General features: G+C 34.3%; 1 long non-coding RNA gene across 5 annotated transcripts; it reads right to left on the reverse strand.

Annotated features, from left to right (window-relative positions):
- Positions 1 to 213: 213 nt before the first annotated feature.
- Positions 214 to 4,856, reverse strand: LOC141672246 (uncharacterized). Of its 5 annotated transcripts, none has more exons than XR_012555418.1 (6): positions 4,564 to 4,856; positions 3,303 to 3,559; positions 2,438 to 2,519; positions 2,210 to 2,315; positions 982 to 1,089; positions 214 to 644 (listed from the first exon to the last, which is right to left on the reverse strand). It is a non-coding gene; the product is annotated as an uncharacterized LOC141672246 (long non-coding RNA). The 5 variants fall into 5 exon arrangements; XR_012555417.1 differs by having other exon boundaries at positions 215 to 644; positions 3,303 to 3,563; XR_012555419.1 differs by having other exon boundaries at positions 215 to 644; positions 3,357 to 4,851.
- Positions 4,857 to 10,187: the final 5,331 nt, after the last annotated feature.

The raw sequence follows: 10,187 nt of genomic DNA on the forward strand, positions 1-10,187 counted from the left end.
TACACATGGTCACTAAAAGTGGCAACAAAAAATATTTATCTAAGAAAATATTATGTAAATATAACAATGAAGACTTTAGCTGTGGAATTGAATGACAAACGTTACAATATTATAGTGGGGACATCAGGAACATATCAAGTGATTTACCTGAGTTGCTGCAGAAGCCATGGGTGCACCAACATCAGAATTAAGCGAGTGCATAAATGCTCACGGAACTTGGTCTCATACAATACCTGATGTCAAGTGCCTTTTTCCATAAATAATAGTCTGCCCCTGCACTCTCTAGCATGAAAATATGATATTTTTGCATGGTATAACAAAAGAATGACAAACCGCTCAAGAAGCTTTCAATACTTTGCACTATGTAAACATCTACCACTCATAAAGTTGATATTTAGCACGTGCTATCATACAGATGGGTAACATTGTACAAGCTGTAAAAAATGTATTAACATTTAAGTCTTTAAGACCTATGTGTACTGTATTTACAGTGGAGACTATCACAATCTCTATTATTCTGGATATTTATGCAACTGTCGATGCCCATATATTCTGAGTTTTTCCATAACTCACATGAATCGGAACGTCCAAAAAATGCATAACGCTTGTCTGCAACGTTTTCATACACAAAATCCCGCACAAACCTGTAAGACTCAATCGGATTATTAATATTACAAATAAAAAGATAAGAAAAATGACATAAATGTGGGATAGTTAAACTTATAGTGGCACAAACTGTAAAAAGAAAGCTAGCTAACAAAAAGGAAAATCGATATATCTCATAATCTTCAATACAACTTCTGATTTTATATCTGCCCTAAAATAACAAATAATTTTATTTAGCCTGTTTCTGCTATCATAGAATGTCAATCAGGTAGGATACACACTTGTGTACCAAAAATTCATTCTTAATCTATCAATTTTTAGTACTTATAATAAACTTTGAGGTCTCAAAATTAAATTGCTTGCAGGAAATATTACCTAGTTTCTTCCACAAGGACAACGCTTTAAATATCATCAGGAGATCTGCCAGATCTCTGTAATAATTTCTTTTCTGCTTCACTCTGTAGAGCCTCAAACTTTATTTTCCTGAGAAATTATTTCCAAATAGGCTTTGATTAGACTCTAGTTTCCTCACTGCTGTTAGAATCTTTAAATATTCATAAGCTTTTCAGGATACACATATTGCTTATTATTTAAATATAGCAACTAAGTTATTCAATCAAGCATATTTAAAATATTTGCACGGCCGGTCTTAGGAGTTACATGAGTACCTCAAATTGTTTGTTTTAGGATGGGAAATCAAGAACAACCAACTCTTAGGGCCGATTGGGCCTTGGGGGCAGTATAAAGCATTATGTCCAACTTTACTGCATGTTAACCAGAACCGATATCATCCTAGAAACTCAGTGTTTCCTTCGGTATAACACTTTTTCAACTAACATTATTTTAACTAATTTCGCTAATTTTATTTTGGATATATAACAATACCCTTGCATGAAGTTAAAACTAAGTATGTGATGCATGTGCTTTATCGGTGCCAAGTAACCTCAGGAATAACATTGTCTGCATTATTTTGTAGCTTATAGAGCCACAGAGGAACACAAATTTGTTAGGAACATGCAAAACATATGAATTTCATTGCACAACAATAGAGTAGGCATTGGCTCGCAATTATGATTTCAATATGTTAATCTGCAACATTGACCGTTTAATTAAACAGAACATATTTAGATAAGCCCATTTTGTAATTTTATCATCAGTTTCTCAAAGCACTAAATTAATATTTATTTTCTGCTAAAAGCCAAGACCTTCGGTTAACACTAAAAAGAAAACATAAAATACAATAACGAGTGTTATTTTAATGAATATAAGGACATGGATCATGGATGTCGAAAGAAACTGTCTTAATACTTAAACATAAGAAACTCAAAGTTCGCCTTACGCTGTTTTGGCAATTTACCCGACTTGGACAATAGAATTGATCGTTAATAATGGGGTTGTTAACATATATTAACTTTATATTCTCAAATGAGATCTTCCTTGCATATCCAGATCCCCCGTGTGATATGTTTGTGTAATTAGTAAATATTGACATTGTGAAGAATTGGCTACTAAATTTAATAGAACAGTGTAAGTGATTGATATGTAGATATGTTCTACGCCAGTAGGTTGCTATATTTGTATTGAAGTTAAGACTAGATTTTACCTGCCAGGACTTTACTCTTACACCAGTCAATGTTCCTTCTAAAGTAAAATTCCTCAAATGGATTTCTTCCACCTCATCGTGTCCTCCTTTCCCCAAGGCTCCAATGCTACGTTCATGTGAGCAATGACAAGTCACTTTTTAGAAGTACAATGTATTGCTTAGACAAGTAGCAGTCAAGCTTATGCATTTCAAAAATTAACTTAAATGACGATTGAAAGAGAGGACTACCTGATACCATGACCTGGTCCGCAGGATATGCCTGTGATATTGACGAAGGATGATCCTCCGCTCACAGCTATGCAGTCATTGCCTGCATGCGATCATACATATCTAGATGGTCAAGTTTTACTGCCTACTTTTAGAATCTATATAATTTACTACATAAATATAGAACATTCACTAAATATATGCTAATAAGATTTATATAGGATCCAAATATAGAATTTATGTGAATTTATATGTGCTCGTGGTGGAGAAATCATACAAGTTCCAATATAAGAGTTCTTGCCAATCACACTCTTTGAGACAGACACGTTAATGCCATTCGTGTTAGGCCTAGGCCTTGTTACAGGGGTTGTTATCCGTAGGTTAGATATTGTGGCATCATAGCAGTTTGTTAGCATTATATGAACTCGTGGGCTATTCCCATGTGTTAGACCACTCGGTCGAAGTCCATTGCAGCTATGAAATACCAGTGCCTGTCCATGTATAATCTCGTCGTCAAGCATTTTCCTCCATAAAATTAGTTTCTAAATTTGTTACATCAATTCCGTATCCGTCTCCGCGGGGATCTCCAGATTGTAAGAACAGTATAAACATATACAAGTATGACTTATATTAGAGATCTCAAAATCGAGTACCAAGTAATGGTTCGCAGTGAGAAGCAAAGTAAAATTACAATGTAAATGGTCAAATAACTTGAAATTTAGAACCTCTCTAAATATTATACAACAGGAACATGTATTCTTAAAATAACAGTATCTACGTACAGAAGGTCCCTTGCAAGTTGTACGGAACACGAAAAGATATTTTAAGTAAATATTTACTTGATTAATTAAATTTTAATTATATATAGAAATAAAAAATTACATACAGTGTGCAGATCATGAATACAAGGTTGAGAGCAGCAAGCAGAGCCTTGACTGACCATCTCTAGTAATGACAAGTCCATTGATGTTGGAAAAGGTGAGCCATGCATTGATGTGGTATCCAGTCCATTCTAGTTTATTGTTTAGTGCTACTATTTCTCCTGACAACTTCCACCATTTCTTTAGCGAGAGAGAGTTTTTCTATCTTACTTTTTCAAGGTATGTAATTGAACAAAAGTGGTGTTCCCCGCACTCCGATTCACTGTCTTCCATCAATTTACCGCGTCAAAGATACGAAATTACGCAAAAAACAATCGACAGCCCATAAATATATAGAAATAGCAACATATATGTCTGCTTGTGACTTTAGTATATTTTTAGCCTCTTATTTTATATAAAACATACAACAGTAGGCACAAAGCAACTAACAGAGTATACATTTATTGAGACCTAGGCTCTTATTTTAATTATTAAGAATTGAAACATTCTCCTGTGAATTTAAAAGAAATGAGAGGAAGGGTAATCACTAAACACGTACCATGAACCAAATGCCTATGCACACACTGAAAAAACAATGAATGATTTTAATCTCCTAATATTTATAACAGGGCATGTTAAGTTAAACTTAGTGCGGCTAACACCAACTCTCCGAGCTCTCCGAAGAGTTGACCATAAACCCTTGCAATTTTGCTTTACCTCAAAAATATATCTTTACTCATGATCCAATTATTTTACCTCAAAGTTCTATGCGTATAGACAATTCCATGAAACATGTATATATTCATGGCTCAAGTTTTAGTAATTAATCTTTAATATTACACATTATTTTAATACCTTTTACACTTATTAACCTGATCATCTGACACTTTCTTTCCAATTATATATAGAAGAAGGCAACATCAATCCTTGCAAACAAAAAAAATTCGTGTCTACTCTTTTCAAAAACCTCACTCTGAAAAGACTCTAGCTTCATTAGACTTTAATTAACCATATGTTAATTCCATTCCAACCACGCCCCCCGAATTCCATCATTTACAATTATCTAGTTAAATTTTACATTTATAAGCAACTGAAAGAACCAACTAAGGTAAATATTCTAACAAAGTATGGATGTTGTGGATGACATGACCAACATCAATTCCAATCCAATACAAGACCGATTATATAACTTAACAATTAAAGACATCACACATTAATCACAATATGCATGAAATAAATAGAACTTTTATTTTCACAAACACAATTAATATAAGCTTATAAAATTACCAAATACCGAGCTTCTGCAACCGCAAAGTATATATGCTGTTCCACTTCTTCCTATGACTCTTTGTAATCATATGTCCAAAATTAACGACCACACTTTTTTTGACCTTGATAGGACGATTTAACAACCAATTCATCTGCTCCTTCAAATATAGCCTATATCTTCATATTTAACACATCTATTGTGGGTTTCAAAGGTTGCATGGCTATACCTATACCCAATTATTGGGAAGACACTTCAACATCTTAAGTTGTTTTACCTTTTATTTTGTGAGAAATATTTTTGTTCTTCATTGCTTTTTTGGAGTGGGGCCCGTCGAGAATTATTTGAAAAAATTTAGAACGCCCTTTCTTTCGCGTTTTGGCTCCATTCAAGAAAGGCACTATGAATTAGCCGACACCCCGAATTAGTGATTTATTAAAGTTTTTTGTCTTGTTTTGAGATATGAAAGATTTGATAAATTATTTTTTCAGGAGAAAGGAGTTTAAATACGGAGGGACCTGAGTCATATTTTCAAATTGACTGGCATGGGTTTTTAGCACGTAAATAATTTTAATTATGTAATTATAATATAGTATAGATTTAAAATTATAATATTTTTTTTGGATCATTATCTTATTTGTATATTTATAAATAATAATATAAATATTTGTTGTTGACGGTATTTGAACCTGAATATTAGGTAGGGTATAGATAATAATATAAATTTTTGTTGTCGGTGGGCTTCGAAATGGGAAGTTTTAGTATTGTATAAATAATAATATAAATATTTGTTGTTGGCGAAATTCGAACATGAGAATTTGAGTAGTGTATATTCTTTTAGTATTTGAATCTAACGGTCATGATCTTGATTAAAAAGAACCGACAGTTATAAATTAGGATAACCAAACCAATAAAAAAAAAGACATACTGACCAAAGAAAGGCATACCAAATTATACTTAATTCCGGTTATTATAATATTATAATATAGTATAAATTCCTATTATCTACTGCATCAGGTCTTGTTTGTTTCCTCCAATCTAAGTACTTATGTATATGATGACAGGGTACGCAAACAACATATTTCATATTTTGATAATCACGATTGATAGGTGTGAAAAGAATTACCAATTATTAGAAACACCAACAACGAAGATCATGTGACAACACCTACTTTTCTGCTTGGACTGCTTCCGAAATCGATCCAAATTGTAATACAATAATTGATATTGAACGGTAATATATGTAAGACTATAACGATTAAGGATTCAAATTGGGCGGTAATCGATCTCCGATTTGCCGATATCCTCTAGGTCACCGCCGAAGAGGTTTTTTTTTTGAATAAATAGTACTTGCCATAATCAAATCAAATCATTATCCAGTACATACTTAATACAATCAGGTGGGTTATAGAACCATTCACCTACGTCTGACATAGAACAAGCGGCTCGTGTTATTTTTAATGCGCCACACTATTCACAGAGCGATAAACAAACCTAACAAGCACTGCATTTACGTACTTCAATAATTGGATACAATCTTTAACAATCATAACAAAATAACTTTCTGCCGGACCTCCATTACATGCATCAACCAGTAATTTGAAATCAGTCTCAATAATGCAATGGTCTAACCGTCGAGAAATCACTCATAATAAGGCCTCTTTCATGGCTAAGGCTTCTGCTTCTCTCGGGGTCCAACATCCAAACATCCTACAACATTTAGTACCAACATACAAACCTTGAGCATCTCTCAGGATAATACCCAGACCAATTTGTCATGTTTGAAATATTGCAGCATCTGTATTGATTTTACTCTAGCCTTCAGGTGGTCTTCTCCAAATAGAATCACCTATAGCACCCTGACCATGTGAGTGCAGTAACGATAGCTGAGCAGCTCTCTAGTCTGCAAGAAGATGCATTGTTGCTGCTTTAACGCCAAATGCAGACCCGTTAATTTTATCCCAGGTCCATTTATTCTCTATGCCAAATAGAGTAACTGATCATTGCAATAAACGCCATTTGTTCCCTATTACAGTGCTCAAATATGCGTATGAATATCATAGCAGCTGTCTCCTGTGGTGAGGCCTGTATAATATGTTGGAGCCTAGCACTATACCACACTGATCTCGCAAAATCACATATAATTAGGACATGTGAATCCGTTTCACTTGAATGTCTGCACCAGGGACATTGACCATGTTCCACCACTCGTTTAATAAGAAGCGCAGAAGCAGTAGGCAAGCAACCTTTACACACCCTCCATACAAAATGAAGAACTTTACCTGGCAATTTCAAATTTCATAACTTCCGCCAAAACCATCTATACTCACTGTCCAACACACCTTGCAGCCATTTATAACAACTTTTTACGGTGAATATACCTATGTCCTCCAAGCACCAAAACCAGGAATCACATCGATCATAAAGAGAGATTGGAATCCGTTCAACCAAACCTGCATCCCTATTATTAAGAACATCCTTTATGACATCCATATCCCATATTGTGTCGTCCTCATTCATCAAACCACTAACAGTACTATTCTGCAAGTACTCAGGTATAAGAGTAGTGCATATCCATTCACATCACTTGGTAGCCAAGGGACGTGCCATACTGCTGTGTCCGCACCATTACTAATGCGTCTCCTAGCCCCTGCTTTAATCACAGTCATAGCCTCCATCAAACTACGCCAAACATAACCCAGTTTAGCATGTAAAATATTGTATTTGGATAATACTTGACCTTTATAATTTTAGAGACAAATGGATTTGATTCCTGAAGCAGTCGCCACCCTTGTTTAGCAAGCATGGCCAAGTTGAATTATAGACAAATGGATTTGATTCCTGAAGCAGTCGCCACCCTTGTTTAGCAAGCATGACCAAGTTGAATTTTCTTAAATCTTTAACTCCCAACCCTCCATGGTGTTTAGGCACACACATTTTGTCCCACCCCATCCACCGAATGCCTTTACCTGCTACACCCCTTCCCCATAGAAAGCCATTCATCTTGCGCTCAATATCCTCACAAATACCAGCAGGAATTAAGAACATATTCATCCAGAAAGTGGGAAGCATTTGAGTTGCAGATGACAATAGAGTCAACTTACCAGATCGAGATATATTTTTAACAACCCATCCATTAATTTTCTGCTGAACTTTATCCTTTAAAAAAGCAAAAACATCCTGTTTAATCCTTCCCATATGAAGGGTTTTTAGCACATAAACGCAGCGAAAACGTAAATTTAATCTTAAAAAACCGGAACCCTCCGCAGGATCCATGCGAAAAAATAATATTTAATTTGTAGTTCACTATATTTACCTTAAGAAGTTTTACGTTAATGGAAAGATGGAGGTCTTTAATAGCGATCCAAGAACGATGAATGGAGATCCTTAGCAGCTGCTCCTCAAGTGTGAAGCACCCCACCGGTATCCACCAAGAAAACGATGTAATGAATGAGGAGGAGATGGAGAGAATTAGGGTTTTGTAAATCTTTTTGGTTGAGGCAAAAATAGGGTTTATAATAGTATATTTATAGGCGAAATTTTCAGCTGAAAATTTTCCCATAAAATATTATTATTATTAACCCTTTATTATTCTCACTAATAATTAAAACACCTTTTAATTATTAATCCTTTTTCTAAACTCTTTACATATAATTCTTTCACTTGATTTAATTTCCAAAAATTAAATCTAATTAATAATATTAAGAACCTTTTCTTAATTAATTTATAATTAATTAAATCTCATTTAATCAATTTTTAAATTTTCCAATTAATTATTTATTTCATAAATAAATAATTGTCAGCCATTATTAATTAATTCCTCCACCATTAAATCATTCTCTTTTATGGTGTGACCCTGTAGGTTCAATATTAAGCCGGTAGTAGAAATAAATAATAATAAAACTATTTTATCATTATTTATATAAATTCTCTAATTCATTAAATATGATTAATTAATTAATCATATTTATTCTACATCGTGAGGGATACTTCTCAGCATATCGCGAATATCCAGATAATACGAATTCACTGTTTAGAATACCAAGAACCTATTCAGTGAGTAGTTACCGTACAATCAATTCCTTCTACCCTGCAATGTCACGATTAAATACAAGGCATGGAACTTGTGTCAAGCCTATCTTATTTAATCACTTGCTTTCCCATTCACTATGCTTAGTTCTATTTTAGAAACTGCTTTCTAATTTCATTCACTCTGGCCAGAGATTCCTGAACTAACATAAGTGGATCAGCATTGAACATTCTCTTCCTACACTGGAAGGGGTATATCCTTTATTGATCATACACTATCTTCGTGTACAAATTCCTATACCCAGTAGAGCCCTTATAATTGTCCCTTGAGACTAAGAACTAAACCAAAGCATAGTTCAGTGTACACAAGATGACTATGATGACCTCAAGTCTAAGGATACTTGTACAACTATCACTATGTGAGCAACTGCTGACACGTGAGTGAACTCCATCAGTTGTTCAGTTGTGTGAGTCATGTTCAGTGAACTTATTCTATAATAAGCACCTATATACTAGCTATAGTGTCACCACACAAATGTCTATGAGAACAGACATCCTTCATAATGAAGCAAGCATAGTATGTACCGATCTTTGCGGATTATTAATTACCAGTTAGTAATCCTACGACCAGGAACTATTTAAGTTTAGAGTTATCATCTTTTAGGTCTCATTATTATGATCTCATCACAATCCATAAAAAGCTTTACTCTAAACTGTGGTATATCTTATTTAAACATTTAAATAGATAGAGCCCGCAATAAAAACAAAACAAGTCTTTTATTAATATCAATGAAATCAAAACAGATTACATAAAAGTTATTCCTAAATCCTCATACATGATTGAACTTAGGACATATCTCTTTCAATCTCCCACTTGTACTAAAGCCAATCACTCTGGTATCCAATACCCATCTTGTCTTTATGACGATCAAAGTGACTCTGAGAAAGTGGCTTTGTGAGTGGGTCTGCTACGTTGTTATGTGTGTCAACTCTCTGGACGTTGACATCTCCTCTTTCAACAATCTGAATTGCACCACCATTCAGAGTAAACACGTACCCTGACATGGATTTGCTATCACTTTCTGATTGAAAACTAGAGTCAGTATAACCCTCTATTTTCAACTCAGATTCACCACCAAAAATAAGAAAAATGTATTGAGTCATTCGCAAGTACTTAAGGATATTTTTCACTGCTTTCTAGTGGTCTTCACCTGGATTGGACTGATATCTGCTCGTCACACTAATTGAATAAGCAACATCAGGCCTTGTACACAACATTGCGTACATGATAGATCCTATTGCTGAAGCATAAGGAATCTTACTCATACGCTCTCTTTCCTCAGGTGTCTTAGGAGACATTTATTCGGAAAGGGACACTCCATGGCTCATCGGTATGAGACCTATTTTGGAGTTTTCCATGCTAAACCTGTTAGGTCCCAATTTGTTTGTAGAAGGTGGGGTTGAATGCAAACAATACCGTTTAGTCGAATAAAATGCGGAATAAAATTGTGAAACAAAATTCAAGTTAAATAAAACTTTTATTAAACTTGAAAGGTGTTACAACTACGGTATCGGTTACAAGGTATTAATCTCAAATCAATTATTACAAATTTAG

Source organism: Apium graveolens, chromosome 7, assembly GCF_009905375.1.
Source record: "Apium graveolens cultivar Ventura chromosome 7, ASM990537v1, whole genome shotgun sequence".
Classification (NCBI taxonomy): domain Eukaryota; kingdom Viridiplantae; phylum Streptophyta; class Magnoliopsida; order Apiales; family Apiaceae; genus Apium; species Apium graveolens.